The 23,279-nt window shown below is 39.8% G+C and overlaps 1 protein-coding gene across 8 annotated transcripts in view; it reads left to right on the top strand.

The window, feature by feature from the left end:
- The window catches only part of ZNF438 (zinc finger protein 438), a 204,064-nt gene that overhangs the window by 142,873 nt on the left and 37,912 nt on the right, over positions 1 to 23,279 (top strand). For 4 of the 8 annotated variants that reach the window (XM_014547998.1, XM_014548000.1, XM_014547997.1 and 1 more), the window contains one exon: positions 1,668 to 1,731. The exons of 3 other annotated variants lie outside the window; for them this stretch is intronic. The gene's annotated coding sequence lies outside the window, so the exon portion shown is untranslated. Of the gene's footprint in view, positions 1 to 1,667; positions 1,732 to 13,849; positions 13,946 to 23,279 lie in introns of all 8 variants that reach the window. One more of the 8 variants, XM_005876536.2, reaches the window with a different exon arrangement.

A 23,279-nucleotide genomic window follows, 5' to 3' on the forward strand; every position in this document is an offset into this window, starting at 1 on the left:
AGGGAAGGGGAGGGGAGAGAGGAGAGGGGAGAGGAGAGGAGAGGAGAGGAAATAAAGGAAGGGAAGAGAAGGGAAAAGAAGAGGGTACATATGTGAAGTGATGGGTATATTAATTAACTTGATGGGGGATCCTTTCACAATGTATACAACCTATATTTAATTATCACATTGTACACTTTATTTTATTTTAAACTTTATTGTTTTGTGTGTTTTTTAAAATATACTTTATTTATTTTTTACAGAGAGGAAGGGAGGATAGAGAGTTAGAAACATCAATGAGAGAGAAACATCGATCAGCTGCCTTCTGCACACCCCTACTGGGGATGTGCCCGCAACCAAGGTACATACATGCCCGTGACCGGAATCAAACCTGGGACCCTTCAGTCCACAGGCCGACCCTCCATCCACTGAGCCAAACCGGTTGCAGTGGGCGGCAAACTCATTAGTCAACGGAGCCAAATATCAACAGTACAATGATTGAAATTTCTTTTGAGAGCCAAATTTTTTAAACTTAAACTATATAGGTAGGTACATTGTTATTAACTTAATTAGGGTACTTCTAAGGCTTAGGAAGAGCCACACTCAAGGGGGCAAAGAGCCGCATGTGGCTCGCGAGCCGCAGTTTGCCGACCACTGGGTTAGGGCTAAACTTTATTGTTAAAAGTATTACATATGTCCTCTTTTTCCCCCATTGACCTCTCCCACCCTGTACCCACACCCCACCCCAGGCCTTCACCACCCTATTGTCTGTGTCCATGGGTTATGCATATACACATATGAGTTCATTGATTGATCTCCCCCTGACCCTTCCACCTTCCCTCTGAGGCTTGACAGTCTGTTTGATGCTTCTAAGTCTCCGGGTCTGTTTTTATTCATCAGTTTATGTTGTTCATTAGATTCCACATAATGAGTGAGATAATGTGATACTTATTTTTCTCTGACTTGCTTATTTCGCTCAGCATAATGCTTTCCAGGTCCATCCATACTATTGTAAATAGAAAGAGTTCTTTCTTTTTTAAGCTGTGTAGTATCCCATTGTATAGATATATCACAGTTTTTTTAATCCACTCATCTGCTGATGGGCACTTAGGCTGTTTCCAAATCTTAGCTATTGTAAATTGCGCTGCTGTGAACATAGAAGTCTAGTACCTATCTCACACCATACATTGTTATTAACATACTAGAGACCCAGTGCACGAAATTCGTGCATGGGTAGGGTCCCTAGGCCTGGCCAGCCTGGCGCCGCCCGCTCCAGTTGGACGATCACCCTCTGTGGGGCAACTGGTGGGGCAATTGGAGGGCCCCCACTGGTACCCACCTTGGCTGGCCTGGGGCCTACGGGCTGGGGGCAGCTCCTGCATTGAACGTCTGCCCCCTGGTGGTCAGTGTGTGTCATAGTGACCGGTCGTTCCTCTGTTCAGTTGAATTGCATATTAGGCTTTTATTACATAGGATTATTGACTATATTCTCTATGTTGTGCATTATATCCATGATTATTTTTATAACTGGCAATCTGTACATCTTAATCCATTACCCTTTTTCACTTATCCCCAACCCCCTCTCATCTGACAACCCCCTCTCATCAATATCAAAATATTCTCTGTATCTATTACTTTGTTTCTGTTTTGTTTGTTTATGTATTTTGTTTTTTATATTCCACATACAGGTGAAATCACATGGTGTTTCTCTTAGCGTAATACCCTCTATGTCCATCCATGTTGTTGCAAATGGTAAGATTTCATTCTTTTTATGGCCTAGTAATATTCCATTGTATATATGTATCACATCTTTATCCAATCATGTATTGATGGACACTTAGGTTGCTTCCATATCTTGGCTATCTATAATAATAAAAGCATAATATGCTAATTAGACCAGACAGCCGAACAACCTTCCAGACGTCATTCCGGACACAACCACGTTGGCAGGGGCAAGGCAGAGGTGGTTAGGGGCAATCAAGCAGGCAGGCGAGCAGTTAGGGGCATCAGGCAGGCAGGCGAGTGGTTTGGGGCTATGAGGCAGGCAGCAGAGTGGTTAGGGGTGATCAGGTAGGCAAGCGGTTAGGAGCCAGCGGTCCCGGATTGCGAGAGGATGCAGGCTAGGCTGAGGGACCCCTCCCCATGCACAAATTTTGTGCACCAGGCCTCTAGTTGTAAATAATGCTTCAATGAACATAGGGGTGTATATGTCTTTTCAAATTATTATTTTGGATTTTTTTGAATATATACCCAGAAGTGGAATTGTTGGGTCATAAGATAGTTCTATTTTTATTTTTTAGAAGTACTTCTATACTGTTTTCAATAGTAGCTGCACCAATTTGTATTCTCACCAACAGTACACAAGGGTTCCCTTTTCTCCATATCCATGACAATACTTGTTTATTGACTTATTGGTGATAGACATTCTGACAGATGTGAGGTGATACTAATTTGCCGACCATAGTGTTGTGATTTTAATTTGCATTTCCCTGATGATGAGTATGTCGAGCATCTTTTCATATGTCTATTGAAAGAATCTGCTGGTGCTTAACATGATATCTTACATCTTATTAGTCATAAAAGACCTTTATTTCTCTAGCAAGACTTCTCAACCAGCTTTTTAAGGACAAGACCTGTATCTATCTATGCTAGCTGCTGTGAGTGTACCCTGCTGGTATTCACAAAGTAAATGGTAAAAAAATGCTAGATATTGATACTGTGGACAGGTTTTATTTACTCATGATTTTTTAATAAAATTTTATATTATTTTGCAAACTTTTACTGAAAAGATGTGTTTATATTTGAAACAAGAGTGACCCTACCTTTTAACCTGCCATGAGGATTGTTTTCTCTTATCCAATTGAACTTTTTATTCATTTAATGTAACTGAGAAGTAGGAATCATAATTAATATATTTATTTCTTCTTATATTTGTTAAATTATGAAAATTTCTTCTTGCTGGAACCATATTACTCTAAAATTTTGATATTGTTTGTAGTGATTCTCCTACAAAATTTAATTCTGATTTTTGATAGGAGAGATACATTGAAAATAACAGCTTCAATTTGAACTCTATTTAGGAAAAATAATGTTTATGCAAAATTCTTTTTAAAATACTTTAAAAATTATATTTTTATTTTTTATCAAAATATTCTAGGTAAAAAGATAATGTGTTTCTGTAGATCTAAGTATTTTTTTATGAAGATACAAATAAAAATTCTGTTTAAACCAGTTTTTCTCAAAAGGGAGTGGCATATCAGTACAAACAGAATCCCTCCCTGCTTTCATTGTAAAATTATTATTACTTATCCTCCATATTACCACACTCCTGCTGAAATCTTTCATATTGAATAGAGCATTATTTTTCAGTATAATCATATTGGGAAGTACTGCAGTAGTCTCCTATTATGTCTTTGTCTCTTTGTCCTGTGTTTGTAGGAAGCTTTTTCCTGGGAGTAGAGGAAAAGATGTTTGTTATTATCAGATTTTTCTAGACATGTATGGAGAACTACAGGGATCTGGGCATTTGCTGAAGCATAGTTCTCTTGTCTCAAGTACTCATCAGCTCTTGCCTTTTTTAATCCTAATGTTCTCCATCTCTCTCTCCAGAGAATCTTGCTGCCTGCAATCTACCACTTTCAATATGATCTTTCCTCTTTTCTGTGCCTATAGCCTCAGTTGAATCTCCCCCACTTTTGCACATGGTAAGTGTGCTGTAGATCTCAAGAAAGCATTAAGTCTTACTGCAACCAATGTGTCCCGGGGTGGATAGAATGCGGAGAGCTCTAGCACCTTGTTTCTCCAGGAGTGTTCAGTTGAGCCTAGAGAGCCTCTGGAATTAATGTGAAATAAGGTCTAGGTAGGCACACTGTGAGTAAGAATAAATGGGCCTGCCATAAAAGAAACATGAAGACCATTTGAAAAATCTTTTTGCATCCCTATTGTTATCACTTCAGTCTATATGTACCACTGTTGTATTGGTATATTGTGATGTGGAAGAAGGCATGATGTACAAGCACGACACATATATTTTTAGATTGAAGCTTGTATTGGTTACCATGACTGCAAAAGCCACAGCTCCTTCTAAATACCTTTGTCGTGATCTCACTCATATGTATATGTGGAATCTAATGAACAAAATAAACTGATGAACAAAATAGATCCAGAGACATAGAAGCAAGGAACAGACTGATGAATCTCAGAGGGAAGGGGGCCAGGAAGAGATTAACCAAAGAACTTATTATGCATATATGCATAACCTATGAACACAGACAATAGTGCGGTGAAGGCCTGGGGGGCTGGAGGGGGCGGGGGGCGAGCCAGCACTGGGTGGAGGGGGTCAATGGGGAAGAAAGGGGGACATTTGTAATACTTTCAACAATAAATTTAAAAAAATAAAAAAATAATAAAATACCTTTGTTGTACTTAATTTTTCCTCACTTAGTTAGATCATATAGTTAGTGTCATTAATTTGGAATGGAAAGTACCCACCCATTATTAACACTGCCTCTTATAAGTTTCAAAATTATTAACCATGCAATATTAAGAAGTAAAATTCTTTTATTACTTTCATTAAGAGGACATTTTGAGATAAGCTCAGAGTGAAAATGAAGAGTGACTAGTAATGTCAACTAGGAAAATAAAATTTTAAAAAAATTATTTCCTGGGATTTACCATATCAGGTATTAGGTTTGGACTTTGGGACCAAAGTCAAGCATATCTTTGGATTTGCAGTTTTATATAACTCAGTAATCATTATTTAAGTCATATTCACATGCAATTACTTTGAGAAATCTTAGTACTTTACTGAAGATGTAACCTTTTGTATTGTACAGTAGAATAAGGCAAATTATCTTCATGGATTTTGCTTAAGATTTCAAATACTGTGTCATTTTTTCCAATAAATGTAACCTTCATAATACATAAAGAATATTGTTTTGTGTTTTTCTCTTAAGTTTAAAAATTCAGTTATCTTTTCTAAGCATGTTTAAGAAAGTCAATGAATTTTATCTTATAAATTCTGAGGGAAATAACCACAAACTTCATACAAGAATAATGAAAAGATTTTATTAGATAACTTTTGCATATTGGTGCCGTTATAATTTCCAGATTTGCCTCTTAAGACCTACTTTTAAAAATCTGCAATGGATACTACTTCCCAAAGTGTATATCATAAATGATTTTTCTTAATCATAAAATGATATGATTTTTCTTTCAGAAAGTGTTTGGGCAAACTAAATTTCAGTAGTATTTTTCTGAAATAGCATTTTCAGATTTCACTATGTATCTGTATTCGTTTTTTTCTTTTTTGTTTTTTTTTTGTTTTTATTTGTTTGTTTTTGTTAATCCTCACCCAAGGATATTTTTCTATTGATTTTTTTTTAAGGGGAGTGGAAGGGATGGGGAGAGACAGAGAGAAACATCGATGTGAGAGAGACACATCGATCAATTGCCTCCCACACGAGTCCCAACCAGGGCTACGGATCCAGCCTACAACTGAGGTATGTGCCCTTGACCAGAATTGAACCCAGGACCCTTTAGTCCGCAGGCTGATGCTCTATCCACTGAGCTAAACCAGCTAGGGTTGTATTCATTTTTTTATTTGCAGGGTGCTTTGCCATCATCTATTTGTACCATACCCATGTGATAGACAGGAATTTATTCAAAAAATGTAGAATGGCTATATTTATTTCTTACTTAGAGTTCTTCAGGATAGATGTGTTTAAGAACTAATTAAATTTTTAAATAAATAAATAAAAAGGGCTGTGTGGCAGACCTCAGGTCACATAAGTAGGAAATTACTTCAAAACAAAAAAGGCCATAAAGAAACATTAAACTATACTCAGACGAAAAATTAGTAAATATGTTAATAATTTTGGACTATTACAGATGTTTTATATGCTTTTCTGATATATATGATGTGTAAAGATATAACATATTCTACTTATATGATACATTATATATTTTTATAACTATATTCAAAATGAAGTTTCCAAATATTAAAAAATATAATTACAAATATTATATAATTATATAATACTAGGGGCCCAGTGCACAAATTCATGCACCTTGAAAGGAACTGTGGGCCACGAGGCTGCAGTGGGCACAGAGGCGGGTCTCAGCCCATCCTTTGTGCCCCCGCCTGGCCCCTCCCACCACGACCCCTGGTCCCCTGTCTGCCAACAGCCCCACTCCTGCCGGTGCTCCCATGCACTGATGGTGCTGGACCCGCTCGCACCCACTGATGGCGCGGAGTGATTGGGGCCGGCGCCCAGCAGGTGCGAGCGACAGTTGCTACCCCATTTGCCCCTCAGGAGCAGGGCAAGGTGGAGAAGCCCTGAGGGGCGATCGGGGCCAGTAGCTGCTGCTCGCACCCACTGACAATGATGGGGGCCGGTGCGAGCAGGGCCGGCTGGTGCTGGAAGCAGGTGTGAGCACCAGGCGGGACTGCAGCCCGTAGGAGCAAAGAATTTTCAGTAACCACCAGAGGCTAGCCCTGATGACAGCAACTGGCGCCCCACCTTGGTCTGGTGCCCCCGCTCACCTGCTCAACCATCCCACCGCGGCCGATGCCCACCATGTTCTGCACTCTGACACCTGCTGCCAAAGCGCTCCATGTTTCACACATGCCCCCTGGTGGTCAGCGCACGTCATAGCGACCGGTTGTTCCACCGTTTGGTCTATTTGCATATTAGGGTGTGTGTGTATGTGTGTGTGTTATATATATACTAAAATATGGATAAGACAAATAAATAATTATGTCAATACCACTAAAAACTGAGATTTTCAGCATTAAAGTCAAAAGCAGTATAAATATAAAATTGAACAGATCTGTGTTGAGGTCAGGCATTCTTCATTTCTATCCAGAACCCAGGGAAAGCTGAGGCTGCTAGGCCAATGACTACCAAACATAGTGCAGGACTATGCAATTTACTGATAGCAAATATTTTGGGAAAGCAAAAAAAAAAAAACACAAATGAGTAAATCAGACTTTTTAAAATATATTTGCCAGATGAATTTTGCTCTGAGAATCTCTTTTTGTCCTAGTTTACTTCCTCAGTGTCTTGTTATAATGTACTTGATCGTGTGCCATTTTTAAGTTTCCTCATTTTGATGTTAAGTAATACTAATAGATTCTGAAATAATTTTCTGGCAAATAACTGCTTTCCACTGAGGAATAACAGGAATGGATTCAGTTTTAGTAATTCTTATTTTCTTGGCTAGCCAAAGTCTTTAAATGTCAAGTTCTTCAAAGAGGTTTTTATTCTGGAGTTATTTAGAGCGATAGTGTTTTATTATAATTTCTAAAAGCCACTTTGGCAATTTAAGACTATACTGAAATAAATTTTTTATCTGTACCCTATTTTTTTTTCAAATGACCCTTTAGTTATGGGGCATCCACTTGGATTTTGAATGTCAACACATAGAACCGAATGTCAGGTAAAGACCTGTCAATGAAAATAAATTATGCAAATAGTTTGTTTTATTGCTAATGTACCAGTAATAGACAAACATTATAAATCTACAAATGCCATTTGGATAAGCAAAGTTGTAGGCAAATTTAGGAGAATCAAGAGATTCATTTAAAGAAACCGATAGTGACCTGCCTTTTGCAATCCTGTTATGGGGAATTTTCACTAATGTTTGTTCTCATGAGCTAGCACACACAGGAGAGACTATTGTTCCTGATTTTTCCTGAGAACACTGAGGCTTGTATCCATTTCAATCAAATTTCCATTTTTATTATTGTCCATATAGGCTCAATCTAAGGATTGGTAACCATTAACTGTATTACATTGTTTTGAACATGTGCTTATTGTATTGTGTGTTTTAATTTCTGAGAATTGCCATTTGAAATAGAACTTTGTAAACAGAATGGGGAAATGTTTGAGGTTCGAGGCAGTTGTAGTTAAGAGCAGAACCCAGTCCTGGCCGGTTTTACTAAGGGGTTAGAGCATCAGCCCACACACCAAAGGGTCAAGGGTTCGATTCCCAGTAAAGGGCATGTACCTGGGTTGCAGGTTCACTCCCTGCCCTAGTCTAGACCAAGAGCGGGAGGCAACTGGTTGGTGTGTCTCTTTCACATTGATGCTTCTTTCTCTCTCTCCCCTCCCTCCCTCTCTCCCTTCCACTCTCTCTGAAAAAGCAACAGGAAAATATCCTTGGGTTAGGATTATTAATAAACAAACAAAAGGGCAGAACCCAGTGCCTGTCCTCAGCCTCAGCTCCACCATTTACTAGCACTGTGAGGTTAGTTAAATTACTTAATCTCTCTGTACCTAGTTCCTTATACATAGAATGGTGATCATAAAACACTCATCCCCAGGTTGTGGTAAGAAATAAATTAGCACACACAAAATGCTTAGAACACTGTTTACAGCATAGTAAGCTCAAAATAAATGTTAGTTGCTGCCCCTGTTGTTATACCAATAAAATAGCTCCCCAACTCCCGCCTGAAAATTAAGATGTTATAAGTGAGTTTGGGTTGTTGTTTGTGGATTTTGTTTGTCATTTGGCCTTAATGAGGTTTACTAAAGAGTTGGTATGTCAGGAAATAGCAAACTCTGACTCTCAGGCCAAATTGGGCCTGTTTTTACATGGTTTGCCAGCTAAGAATGGTTTTTACATTTCTGAATTATTGGGACGGGGGGAGGGAGGTAGGAATCCAAAGAGGATAATATTTTGTGACACGTGAAAATTACATAAAATTCAAATTTTAGTATCCATAAATAAAAATATTTTTATTAGTACATAGCCACATCTTATTCATATGTCTGATAATGTTGTTTTAGGTAGTACATCTACAAGATAAAATATTCAAAAGATTTACAAAAGAGTATACAGTGGAAAGTTTCTCCCTTCCAAATGTGCCTACTGATTCTTCTCTTTCCAGAGGCAGCCACCCTTAGCAGTTTCTTATCCTTTGAAATTGTCATTTTATTTTTATATTACTTTATTTAGTTAGACTGAATTAATACCCTTCCCAGTCATTTATAGGGAAACTGAGTGCTTAGTGAATTTATAGCAACAGTCTTAAATATTGTATACCAAAATGAGAAAAGACTTCCCAATAATTATATTTCAGTTTTGGATTTCATGCTGTGTGATTGTTAGAGGATATAATCTGTAGGTGTACAATCTACCAGAGTTTTAGATACTCAAAATGTAATTGAATGTTCCCAGAAGAACCCCCACAAGGCCATGCATGCCTCAGAGCAATGCCTCCCATCCACCCTCATGCCTGTCTGCTTGTCTCAAAAGTCATAGGTCTGTATAAATGGCTTTGCTGCTTTAATCTCAAAGCTAATTGAAGGGTTTACAGCCAGTCTCTGATATGCCTACAGTTGTTTTAATCTGGAACTACTTGGGTTAATTTTATTCTCTCAACTCAACTCTGATAGTGCCAGAGCCTGGGGAGTAGGGTTGAATAAGGGTGGCTGAAGTGGCAGTGCATGAAGGGGGCAGGATGGGGGGTACTCACCCCTGCCTGAGCCAACTTGGAGCTAAGAAGATTTTATTGATTGAAGTACTTTCCCTGTAACACTGGGTCTTTTGTCAGCTGCTAGTATTAAAATAGCCTGAACAAAGATTACCTAGAAACCCCCTGCCTCTATGATGCACTCAACAGAGAACATAGGATGGCTTGCATTTGGGGAAATCGAAAGTGCTCTGTTGATAGCCTATGGCCTGAGGAACCTTAAGCTGATAATTCCTATTTATAGGCAGTATTTATTTTGTACAAATTATGTTCCTCAAAAACATACACAAAAGTACATACAGGCCAAGAGACATATGAAAACATGCTCAAAGTCACTAATCATCTGAGAGATGCAAATCAAAATGACAATGAGGTACCATCTCACACCTGTCAGATGGCTATCATCAACAAATGACAAGTGCTGGCAAGGATGCAGAGAAAAAGGAACCCTCATGCACTGCTGGTGGGAATGCAGACGCGTGCAGCCACTGTGGAGAACAGTATGGAATTTCCTCAAAAAAACTAAAAATGGAACTTCCATTTGACCTAGTGATCCCACTTCTAGGAATATATCCCAAGAAACTAGAAACACTAATCAGAAAGGATATATGCACCCCAATGCTCGTAGCAGCACAATTTACAATAGCTAAGATTTGGAAACAGCCTAAGTGCCATCAGCAGATGAGTGGATTAGAAAACTGTGGTACATCTACACAATGGAATACTATGCTGCTGTAAAAAGGAAGGAACTCCTACCATTCGCAACAGCATGGATGGACCTGGAGAGCATTATGCTAAGCGAAATAAGCCAGTCAAAGAAAGATAAATATCACATGATCTCACTCATTTGTGGAATATAATGAACAACATAAACTGATGAACAAAAATAGATCCAGAGACAGAGAAGCATCGATCAGACAGTCAAACCTCAGAGGGAAGGTTGGGGAACCTGGGTGAAAGGGGGAGATATCATCCAAAGGACTTGTATGCATGCATATAAACCTAACCAATGGACACAGACACCAGGGGAGTGAGGGCATGAGCTGGGGGGTGGGAGGGCAACTGGAATTTAAGTAATTTTTTTCTTCACATGCCATTTCTCCATTTAAAATAATGCTGCCATTGTTCCCTTTTCCTCTCACTTCCTTTTTCTTTCTTTTGTGACTTGTACTGATACATCTTTCCCTTGCTCATTAGTCCCACACAGATGTAGATATTCTTTTCCTTGCCTAATTTTCCTTCCCATCCATCTAAACTCATCATTCACCATCCTCAGCACTATCGCTCCTTCAACATTTGTAAGGATTAAAATGAGCCCAACAGTCAATGTGGGTATCATTCTGGTTACACAACATTAGAGGACACACACAACAAATACTTCCCAAGTTCCAGGTCAGGTGGCTTTCACTCCCTCCTGGCGCCCAGGCAAGGTGTTGGTAAGATGGTGGGAACCTGAACTACCAGAAAATCATTAAGCTTAGATGTTGTCTCTGGATCATCTTATCTTCCAAACACCTAAAGCAGTTTGAGTCTTGAAAACTTAAGCAGAAAAAGAAGCTACTGACATATTCCCTGCCCCATTTTTTTTTCTTTTAGGTTTAAATAAATTGCAAGAGTTATAAGCAAGTCCTCAGTTGACAACATAGCAGAAGTATTGGACAACAGAAACAAGTGAAAACAGATATGGCTCTTGGCTCAGTTGTCTTCTAATGGGACGTTTTTACAAGCTTTGTAACAGATATAGCACTTCCTGAGCAAAGATTCCATGTATGCTTATTAAACTTTCTGGTTAAGCTTTAGGTGAATGTAATTCAGGTTTTTGAGTGGTTACTCTGTTCTACTAGTCCTCTGGTTAATCATTTTGCTCTATGAGAGAATGTCATAATCTTATTTGGGAAGGTTTATTGATTAACAAAAGGTACCAAAATAAATTTAACTAAGGTCATCATGTTTAATTTAATAGTATTACAATAATTGGTTTCAGATTTGCCTTCTTTCCCAGAGGACAAGTTTTTTTAGTTTTTTGATGCCTATTTAAAGCATGAGAATGACAGGAAAATTAATGTCATGACCTTATAGCCTGTTTGTGGATTTTCCATGTGGTGCCCTAAAGGATTTAGGGAGTAGTGTACATCTAAAATAAGCCACTTGGTACAGACACATAAAAATTGGGTTAATTGGGTTCACCTAATCCTCAGCTGGTAGCACCTCAGTCAAGACACTTTTTCTTTTTAGACAAAATGGCAACATTTTTATGCTATAAAATTATCTATTAAGCTGTACCTGTATATTCTGTAATGTCATAAAAAGAAAAACATTTTTAATAAAAGACTAGTTTTTCAAACATGTAGGGTTTTTCCTCCTATTATTTTATATAGATGTCTTTTTAAATTAGGAAATCACTTTGTCTTTCCATTTTCATAACCAGAATGCGCTGGCACCAACTAATGGACCATGCTCCATGACACTAATACTCACTTCCTTTGGCTGATGCTGGGCAGCAACACTGTCTCTTGCAGCTAACTCTTTTTCCCTTTTCTAGTCTGTCAGCAACTTCCTGTAAACAATCACCCTTCCAAATCCTTGAGATTGACACTTGGCTTTTATTTTATTGTCAGGGTTTGTATATTTCAACAAAGAGCAGTGTTTGTATATTCAGCTAGAGTAGAGAAAAATATCTAGGTATGCTTGAATTTTTGAAGCTTCTGGATAGTTGATTGAAAATTCCTGTGGCAATTTTTGTAGATGGTGTTTTTGAGGCACTTTCATACATTTGTGAATAAATTATACAACTTCTTTGAATCACAATTTGGTAATATTCATAAAAATTTTAAGTCAACCCAGAAATTTCTTACTGTGACTTCATCCTACAGATAGACTTGTACATGCTAACAAAGATGCGTAGACAAGAATGTACATTGCAGCTTTGTAAGAGCAAAAGGCTGAGAGCAATCTCATTGTCAATCGTCAGGTGACTAGTTAATAAAGTGTGGTTCCATGAAATGAAATACTACACAACCTCTAAAAATAATTAAGAGGATCCGTAAGTGCTGATATGGAGAGGTCTTAAAAGTATATTAGTGAAAAAAGAGTAGCATGCATAATCTACTCTACTTTGGGGATGGGGGAAAGGGAGATAGAGCATATATCTTTACATGTTATTTGATAAACACACTGATGACTGTTTCTGAAAGTATACCTATAAAGGTGCTAAGAGTTGTTACCTTTGAGGAGGGGAACCAGGATTATAGAATGAGAGGAAGTCTTGTGCATTTTTATTTAGCTTTTTCCATGTTGGAGAGAATTATTTTATGGTAATTTAAGTGTTAGATAAATGCCATCAGACCATGGAATTTTTTTAAATGTAGGTAATGCTGACTTTGAGTCTGGGGGGATCTGCCATGTAGTAACTATGCAACTTTGGGCACTTTGTATAACATCTCTGAAATTGTCACCTGTAATTTGGGGGGAAATCCTATTTAAGTCATAGAAAAATTGCAAAGATTAAGTAAAATAACTTATATAAAACAATTCACCACAATGCTTGACATATGGTGTTTAATAAATGATATTTATTGTGAGATAGTAAAAAAAAAAATGTAGGTAATGCTGAAAAGGTAAATCTGTGACTAGAGTGCTCCAGGGAAAAGCTGAAAGTTTGAATTATTTTAAAAGAGGAAGAAAAATTACCAGAATCATTTGTTAAGCGGCAGTTCACACACCCACAAGGACATGGGAAATATAAAGCATGGATGAAGTTAACAGGAAATAGAGCAGTGTTTTTTGTTGTTGTTGTTTTTAATTGAACAATTATTATAAAACTAATTGATGGGATTTTAATTTAGTACAGAAACTTTAGTGCAGAAGGAAAAAGCTAGAGATGGGAGCAGAGCTGAGAGAGAAGTGGACCATACTGGCCATGTTGTGAGGAGGTTAGAATGGAAGAGAGGCAGGAGATAGTTTGTTGAAAATCCACTGGTTGGTCTATGGTGATGAAACCAAAACTCTTTTGTGGTTGGCCACAGGTAAGAGAGAAAAGGAATGTGAGGAGTCCAAAATAATCTTATATAAATTTGCTATAAACCTTAGTAAAAAGATAATTTTGTGACAGAATGTAGAAAAGAGAGGAGCAAGAATGGTGGAAATGTCATCATTTCAAAGTAATGAGTTAAATTCAACAGAAACACTGGCAACCAGACTAAAGGGAAAAAAAATAATGACGTTCCCAATCTGTATCTATATCATGGACATGTAAATGACAGCCTCTTTATTTTATGTTATTTTATTCCTGAGTGTCATTTATTACCAAATGGTGCAATTCTTTTGTGAAACGCTTTCATCTTCACCACGATGGTAACATCAATGGCCTGATCAACTTCTTCATTCTTTTAGCATTGAGAACTCACACTGGAAATTCCAATGATCCTCTGTTTGATGAAGAAAGAACTGAATATTTTTCTTACATCTATATCTTCTACATTTGAATAAGTAAGAAATGAAAGGATGCCTGTTTGCTAAAACTTGAGTCTTTTTTTTACTAAATGCCCTGGGGCCTTTTAACAGAAAAATGGCATTGTCAACAAATTGGATTTATAGGTAATGTTGGGAATCTTTGTTTCTTAGGACTTGTTACATATGGGTAGTGACACCAAAAACAATTTGGTTGTATTTGAAAAACCCCAAGCCTAACTAGAGAAACTGAAGAAACTAGAAAATTTTTTACATTTACATAATTTTTAAATCATTTTAGGAATTGTTCAGTCCTTCTAAAAATACAACCAGGCAATCTGTAGAGATCAAAGGAAATTCATTGCTGGAAAAAATTAATTTAGTCAATGTTCCATCAGTTTGAGTTATGGAACAGTATATCAATGGCAAAATTAATAAGACATTGCTTCAGATTTCAAAATTACTATTTATTTTTAAAATGATTCAGAAACTTATCTGGAAAATAAAAGATTTAAATGGTATGAAAAGCACTAGGTAGAATTGTGCAAGTATTATTTTTTCCATTTTCATGAAATATCTTTTCCCATCCCTTTACTTTCAGTCTGTGTGTGTCTTTCAATCAAAAGTGAGTCTCTTGTAGACAGCATAAATAAGAGTCTTGTTTTCTTACCCATTCAGCTTTCCTATATCTTTTATTGGCACATTTAACCATTTGCATTTGAAGTAATTATTGATAGATAGATAGATATTTACTAGAGGCCCGGTGCACAAAAATTTGTGTACTCGGGAGGGTCCCTCAGCCTGGCCTGTGCCCTCTTGCAGTCTGGGACCCCTTGGGGGATGACCACCTGCTGGCTTAGGCCCGCTCCCTGGGGGATTGGGCCTAAGCTGGCAGTCAAACATCCCTCTGGCAGCCCAGCAGCCCTCAGGGGATGTTCACTTGCCAGCAAGGAGCAGGCCTAAGCTGCAGTCGGACATCCTTAGCACTGCTGAGGAGGCAGGAGAGGCTCCCACCACCACCACTGTACTGGCAGCTGGCAGCCTGGCTTGTGGCTGAGCAGAGCTCACCCTGTGGGAGCACACTGACCACCAGGGGGCAGCTCCTGCATTGAGCATCTGCCCCCTGGTGGTCAGTGTGTGTCATAGTGACCAGTGATTCCCATTCGTTCTGCTGTTAGGGTCAATTTGCATATTACCCTTTTATTATATAGGATAGAGGCCTGGTGCATGGGTGGGGCCTGGCTGGTTTCCCCTGAAGGGTGTCCCGAATCAGGGTGGGGATCCCGCTGGGGCGCCTGGCCAGCCTGGGTGAGGGACTGATGGCTGTTTGCAGGCTGGCCACAGCCCCTTCAGGGTAGGGGTCCCCGCTGGGGGGCCTGGCCATCCCGGGTGAGGGGCTGATGGCTATTTGCAGGCTGGCCACAGCCCCTTCAGGGTAGGGGTCCCCGCTGGGGGGCCTGGCCATCCCGGGTGAGGGGCTGATGGCTATTTGCAGGCTGGCCACAGCCCCTTCAGGGTAGGGGTCCCCGCTGGGGGGCCTGGCCATCCCGGGTGAGGGGCTGATGGCTATTTGCAGGCTGGCCACAGCCCCTTCAGGGTAGGGGTCCCCGCTGGGGGGCCTGGCCATCCCGGGTGAGGGGCTGATGGCTGTTTTCAGGCTGGCCACACCCGCTTCAGGGTGGAGGGTCCTGCTGGGGTCACTGGCCAGTCTGGGTGAGGGGCTGATGGCTGTTTGCAGGCTGGCCAAGCCCCCCAGCAGGGACCCTCACCCCATGGGGGTGTGGCCATCCTGGGTGAGGGGCTGATGGCTATTTGCAGGCTGGCCACAGCCCCTTCAGGGTAGGGGTCCCCGCTGGGGTGCCTGGACAGCCTGGGTGAGGGGATGATGGCTGTTTGCTGGCTGGCTAAGCCCCCCAGCAGGGACCCTCACCCCATGAGGGTGTGGCCAGCCTGGGTGAGGGGCTGTTTGTAGGCTGGCCACAGCCCCCAGCCACCCAAGCTCCCAGTGGAGGCTGGCTGGAAGCAGGTATCTGGGATTGATTTAGCTTCTATAATTGAAACTTTGTTGCCTTTTGCAGAGGCCACAGCCGGCCAGAGAAGGCGGGAAGCTTGGCTTCCTCCATTGCCGGGGCAACCAAGCCTCCTGCTTGCTCCAGCTCCATGGCTGCCGGCCGCCATCTTGGTTGGGTTAATTTGCATATAAGTTGCTCTGTTGGCTGGTGGACGTGGCTTAGTCATAGCAAAGGTGCGGTCAATTAGCATCTTTGTCTTTTATTAGTGTAGATTGCCATTTTGTTTTTCATATTTTTTAACTTATTTTTATTCTTCTTCTTAAAGAAGACCCTTTAACATTCCTTGTAATATTGGTTTGATGGTGATGAATACCTTTAGCTTTTTTTGTCTGGGAAGCTCTTTATCTGTTCTTCAATTCTAAATGATAGCTTTTCCAGGCAGAGTAATCCTGGATGTAAGTGCTTGCTTTACATCACTTTGAATATTTTGTGCCAATCCCTTCTATCCTGAAAAGTTTCTGTTGAGAAATCAGCTGACAGTCTTATAGAAGTTCCCTTGTAGGTAACTTATTGCTTTTTTCTTGCTGCTTTTAAGATTCTCTTTGTCTTTTATCTTTGGCATTTTAATTATGATGTGTTTTGGTGTGGGCCTTTTTGGGTTCATCTTGTTTGGGACTCTCTGCTACCTGGGCTTGTATGTCTATTTCCAGGTTAGGGAAGTTTTCTGTCATTATTTTTTTCAAATAGATTTTCAATTTATTGTTCTCTCTCTTATTTTTCCAGCACCCCCATGATGTGAATTTCAGTACAGTTAAATTTGTTGCAGAGGCTCCTTAAACTGTCTTCATTTGGGGGGGGAGGGATCTTTTTTCTTTTTGCTGTTCTAATTGGGTGTTTTCTGTTTCCTTATCTTATAAATCAGTGGTTTGATCTTCTTCATGTACTCTACTGTTGATTCACTGTAATATATTCTTCATTTGAGTAACTGTATTCTTCATTTCTGACTGGCACTATTTTAGGTTTTCTATCTCCATTGCTTTCTATCTTTTTCACTTCTCACTGTGTTGATCTGTTCTTCCCCTATGTTTGTTGAACATTAGTAGAACAGTGTTTTGAACTCTGCATCTACTAGATTGCTTGTCTCCATGTTGTTTAGTTTGTTTTCTGGAGTTTTATTTTGTTCTTTTATTTAGACCATGTTTCTTTGTCTCCTCACTTTGGCTGCCTCCCTGTGTTTGTTTCTGTGTATTAACACGTTAAGCACCCAGCCTGTTTTGTCTTTGGGATGGAAAGTATAATGTTAGTCACCGGTGACTGACAGGGTGCTTAATGTGTTAAGTAGAACTTTTATGTCTCCCAGTGTTGATAGAGTGGCCTTATGTAGTATATGTCCTGTAGAGCCCAGTGGTCACCCAAGCTGGGCTCTCCAGGTACACCTTCCACGTGGGCTGTGTGCACCCTCCTTTAGTAGTTGAGCCTTAATTGTTATTGGCACATCAGTGGGAGGGATTTACCTCCAGGCCAATGGCTGCAAGGACTGCTTGTGACCACCTTGGAGGATCTGCTGTGAAAGGCTGAACCCACAGAGCAGGACTTGCTTCAGCAAGGCTCTGTTGCCCACTAATCCACCCCTTGAGTATGTCACTCATGGAGATGGTTTGGTAGTGCTTTGATGTGGTATGAAGATGTCAACCAGGTGTGCTGGCCCTGGGGCATCCCAGGAGGTACAGGCCAAGATGAGCAACCACCTGTGCCTGCTTAGGACCAATAAGCATGAACTACAAAGCAATCTGTAAATGGCTTCTACTTGTGCTGGGCTTGGAGGTGCCCAGGAGTGGCCAAGCTGTGAGCCAAACCTGGCTGCTGCTAGTGTCGGGCCTGGGGCCATTTAGCAAGGGGTATGAGGCATACTGAATCCCAGTGCTGCTTTTTGTGGTTTATGAACCTTTGAGAGATTTTAGGAAAATCAAAAGCATGAGCTAAGATGGGCAATTTGTATAGAAGTGACTTGGTTGGGTCTGAGAATTGAGTGGGGTGAGGTCTCAGCGAATCACCAGGGTCAGGGAACTATGTTAACCTGGTTGCTAGAGACTCAGATATGGTGCCTGCCTGCCGGTTCTGTGGGGGGAGAGTTCAGTAAAGGAACAATGGCCTCTGTCAGCACTCTTGTCTGGGAGAAAGCTGTTCCTCCAATCCTTGTCCTGACAGCAGACACTTCAGATCCTCCTTGTATGTTCCTGGTGCCTTTCAATCTTCCATTCCAGTGCTGAATCCCAGAGTGAATGAGTCTGAGTAAGTCCATGCATGAGCCCTTTAAGAGGAACACCTGGGACTCCAGAAGCCTTCCACCTTACTCAGCCACAATCCCTGCTCATTTTCACATCCAGAGGTTATAGGGACTTCTCTTCCTAGCACTGGAACCCTGGGCTGGTGGACCTGGTGTGGGTCTGGTTCCCCTCCCTCCTCAGGGGAAGCCTCCACACCTAAGGTATCCTTCCCATTTTAATTGACACACGTGGGTGAAGGACTATCCTGTTTTGAGTTTTCATCCCTCCTACCATTCTCAATGTAGCTTCTTTCATATTTCCTTAGTTACAGGACTTCTGTTAGCTAGACTTCAGAAGGGTCTCAATAACAGTTGTTCTGTAGCTTAGTTGTGGGAGAATGCAAGGTACCATATTTACCTATTCTGTCCTCTTGACCAGAAGCTCTCTTCCTTTGGGAAAACTGAGATAGCAAAAAAATTAAAGGACTTGTCCAAAGTCACACAGTAAAGTTTCCGTTACAAAGCTACATCTCCGAGCCCGGTTGTTGGTGGTGATGGTGGTGCAGGATGCAGCCAATCGATGTTTTTCTCTTACCGATGTTTCTATCTCTCTATCCTTCTTCCTTCCTGTCTCTCTAAAATAAATTAAAAAAAAAAAAGGTACATCTCTGAGCAGCAGGACTTTGAGGCTCAGACTCGCTGCAGGGAGCAGCACGAGCACCCTGACATAGCCATCATGCTGTCTAGGGGAAGTTAGACCTGAATTGTGTCTGCAGGAGGGGCCACACCCTGGATTTCGGGGCCAGCAGAGGTATCGGGCAGGCACAACCACCAGTGAATCTGAGAGAGCCTTTATTTTCTGGAGGAACTTTTGGTGGAGGGCTGACAGAAACTGGACAGTGGGGCTTGGGAAGGAGGATTGGTCTTGCCCAACCTGTGGAAAAACTGTTTCTGCCCCACCCTGCAGTGACCCCGAGGCAAGGGGGAATAGGTCTGGGCTGGAAAATCTGCACTCCTGCAGCTGGGTCTGGTAGCGTGGGAGTCTCGGATACTTGGTCTGGTCAGAGAGCAGGTGGAGGTCCTGCTGAGTGGGAGCCAGTGGCATTGAAAGGTCTGAGTGCCAAGTGGGGCTGATTTTTTTATTTTTTATTTTTTTTATCCTCTCCTGCTTGAAGGGGCAGTGAGGAGATGCCAACAAGCCAGGTATAGCTGAGACACTGGAAGGAGAGGAATTACCTGCCCCGCCCCCCTACCCCTCCATCCCACCTACAAGCTATGGGAACCAGATCCAATGCAAGTTAGTTCGAACTTTCCTGGCCAAGACCAAGATTCCTCCAAAGATCCAAGTTCAACGAGGGAAGGGAGAGCAGCTCCAAACGGGGACATTCAAGGTGTGAGTCCCAAAGCAGACCCAGCCTCTGGGCTATGGGGGATCCACCCTTTGATCTACTTATGACTCTGCCCTGCTGAGCTTCAGTCAAGTTGTCCAGGATCAGACAGGGACATAGACTCACATTGACCTGCACCAGAGAAGCTCCCAGGAGGCCCAGGACCAACGCACAAGGAGCCAGAATGAACAACATCAGAGAAAAATACAGCAAGTTCCACAAATAGATCCAAAGTTGTTTTTTGTTTTTTCTTGCCTCTCTTTTTTCTTTTATATCTCTTATTTATCTTTTTATTCTATTTTTTTCTGTCTTTCTCTTTTTAAAATTATTTTTACTTTTTCTTATTTTATTCTACTTTTTCCTTTTCTCTTGACTTTTCTGTTTTTCTTTTCCTGTTCTATATTTTAACTTATTAATTAGTATTACATTTTCAAATTCTTACTATTTAAATTATTAATTTTCTTCTTTTCTTTTTATTCTTATTATAGTTCTTTTCCTTCATATTGGCTCTTTTTTTCCCCCTCTGTAATTCTTCTCATGTCTTTTAGTATTTTTATGTCTTTCTTTCCATTTTCTTTTTCAGTCTTTCTTGTTGTTGTTTTCATGTTTTTTAGTTGGTTTTATTTTGTCCTATTTTGTTCTGTCAGCACCTATATAACAGCTGGCATGACATGGTCAGGATTGAGCCCCACAGTTAGCAAGCCTAAGGACTGAGACCACCCTTGAATGGTACAAAAGCAGTTAAGACCAAAATACAACTAAAGGGTCCACACAAGGAACATTCCTAGAGCATTCCGCTCAGAAGATCAAGGAGACTACACCACTGGGTCCCACAATAAGGCCACTTCATCAAGACTGGGAGGCATAGCAGTCTTATCCAATTAAAAGAAATGAACACAAAGAAACAACAAAAATAGGGAAATAAAGAAACAGGCCCACAAATGAAAGAACAGAAGGAATCTCCAGAAAAAGAGCTAAGTGAAATGGAGGCAAGCAATTTATCAGAAACAGAGTATAAAGTAATGGTTTTTAGAATGCTCACTAGCATGAAAAACAACATAGAAACAATGAAAAAGAATCAGTCAGAAATGAAGAATGAAATAGCTGAAATAAAAAATACAGTGGGGCCTTGACTTACGAGTTTAATTCATTCCGAGACCGAGCTCGTTAAGGAGCTTGTTAACTCAAATTACTCTATCAACTCAATGCAAAAAATCAGCCAAGAGACAGCTGGTATCTCAAAAAACTCGTTAGTCAGGACACTCGTAAGTCAAGGCCCCACTGTACAATGGAAGGAATTAACAGTAGGTTAGAAGAAACAGAGGATCAAATCAGTGAATTGGAAGACAAGATAGAATAAATACCACTCAATCAGAGCAACAAAAAGAATAAAAAGCATGAGGACAGTTTAAGGGAACTTTGGGACAATGTGAAACAGAATAACATACACATCATAGGGATTTCCAGAGGGAGAAGAAATTGAGCAAGGGATAGAGAAACTGTTTGAAGAAATAATGATAGAAAATTTCCCAAATCTGGTGAATAAAAAAGTCATACAAGTTCCAGAAGCACAGAGAGTCCCAAGCAAGATGAACTCAAAGAGACCCAAACCAAGACATATCATAATTAAAATGGCAAATGTTAAAGTCAAAGAGAGAATCTTAAGGGCAGGAAGACAGATACAGTCAGTTACCTTCAAGGGAACTCCCATAGGCTGTCAACTGATGTCTCAACAGAAACACTACAGGCCAGAAGAGAATGGCATGATGTTTTTGAAGTAATGAAAAGCAAGGATCTGAAACAAAGACTATGCTCTCTAGCAAGGCTATCATTCAAAATTGAAGGTGAAATAAAGACCTTCCCAAACAAAAAAAATAAAGCTAAAGGAGTTCATTACCACCAAACCAGCATGAAATGTTAAAGAAACGGCTCTAAGAAGAAATAAAGTAGCATAGGCATGAAGAATAAAAATGGCAATAAATAAGTACCTATCAATAATAACCTTAAATGTAAATGGATTAAATGTTCCAATGAAGAGACCTAGGGTAGCTGAATGGATGAGAAAGCATGGCCCATATATATGCTGTCTTTAAGAGACCCACCTCAGAAAAAAAGAGTCACACCGGATGAAAGTGAAGGAATGGAAAAGAATTTTCCAAGCAAATGAAAACAAAAAAAAGCAGAGGTAGCAATTCTTAAATCTGACAAAATAGACTATAAAACAAAGGCTATAAATAAGACAAAGTAGGTCAATACATAATACTCCAGGGATTGATCCAAAAAAAGGATGTAACCCTGGTAAACGTATATACATCTAATATAGGTACACCTAAATATATATAAAAAAAACTATTGGAGGACTTTAAAGAAGAGATCAACACCAAACAGTCATAGTAGGGGACTTTACCACCCACTGACATCACTGGATAAATGTTCCAGACAAAAAAATCAACAAGCAAACAGCAACCTTAAGCAATACACTAGTTCAGATGGATTAATTGACATTTACTGAACATTTCACCCCAAAGCTGCAGAATATATATTCTTCTCAAGTGCACATGGGACAGTCTCAAAGATAGACCACATGTCAGGACACAAAATAAGTCTCTACAAGCTTGAGAAAATTGAAACCATGTCAAGCATCTTGGATCACAATGGTATGAAACTAGAAACAAAATACAAAAAAAAAAAAAACACTCAAAAACATTCAAGCACATGGAATTAAACAAAGAATGGGTTACCAATGAAATCAAGGAAGTAATCAAAAACTTCCGGGGAAAAATAAAAATGAACACACAACAACCCAAAATCTATGGGACAAAGCAAAAGCATTTCTTACAGGGAAGTTCATAGCATTACAGGCTTACCTAAAGAAACTAGAAAAATCTCAGATAAACTATTTAACCCTACAACTAAAAGAACTAGAAAGAGAAAAAGAAGAAAAGCTCAGAGTAAGTAAAAGGAAGGAAATAATAAATATCAGAGGGGAAATAAATGACAAAGAAAAATAATAATATAAAAGATCAATGAAACCAAGAGCAATTTCATTGAAAAGATAAACAAGATTGATGAAACTTTATCCAGACTCATCATAAGCCAAAGAGAAGACCCAAATAAATAAAATCAGAAATGAAAGCATTAAAGAAACAACTGACACCACAGAAATATAAAGAATTGTAAGAAAGTATTATGAACTATGTTCCAACAAATTTAACAACCTGAGCAGAATGGGCAAATTACTAGAAACATACAATCTACCAAAACTCAATCATGAAGAAACAGAAAACCTGAATGGGCCAATAATAACTAATAAAATTGAAGCAGTAATCAAAAAACTCCAAGCAAACAAAAGTCCTGTACTGGATGGCTTCACAGGAGAGTTTGGTGTTTTTTTTTTTTAATTTAAATTCTTTATTGTTTAAAGTATTACATGAGTCTCCTTGTCCCCCATTGACCTCTCCCCGGCCACCCCTACCACCCAGCACATGCCCTCACCCCCTTCCTGTCTAAGTCCATTGGTTATGCTCATATGCATACATACAAGTCCTTTGGTTGATCTCATACAGTCTGTTTGATGCTTCTATGTCTCTGGTTCTATTTTTATTCATTAGTTTATATTGTTCATTATATTCCACAAATGAGTGAGATCATGTGATATTTATCTTTCTCCAACTGGCTTATTTCACTTAGCATAATGCTATCCAGTT

This window comes from Myotis brandtii, unplaced genomic scaffold (assembly GCF_000412655.1).
Source record: "Myotis brandtii unplaced genomic scaffold, ASM41265v1 scaffold49, whole genome shotgun sequence".
Taxonomy (NCBI): domain Eukaryota; kingdom Metazoa; phylum Chordata; class Mammalia; order Chiroptera; family Vespertilionidae; genus Myotis; species Myotis brandtii.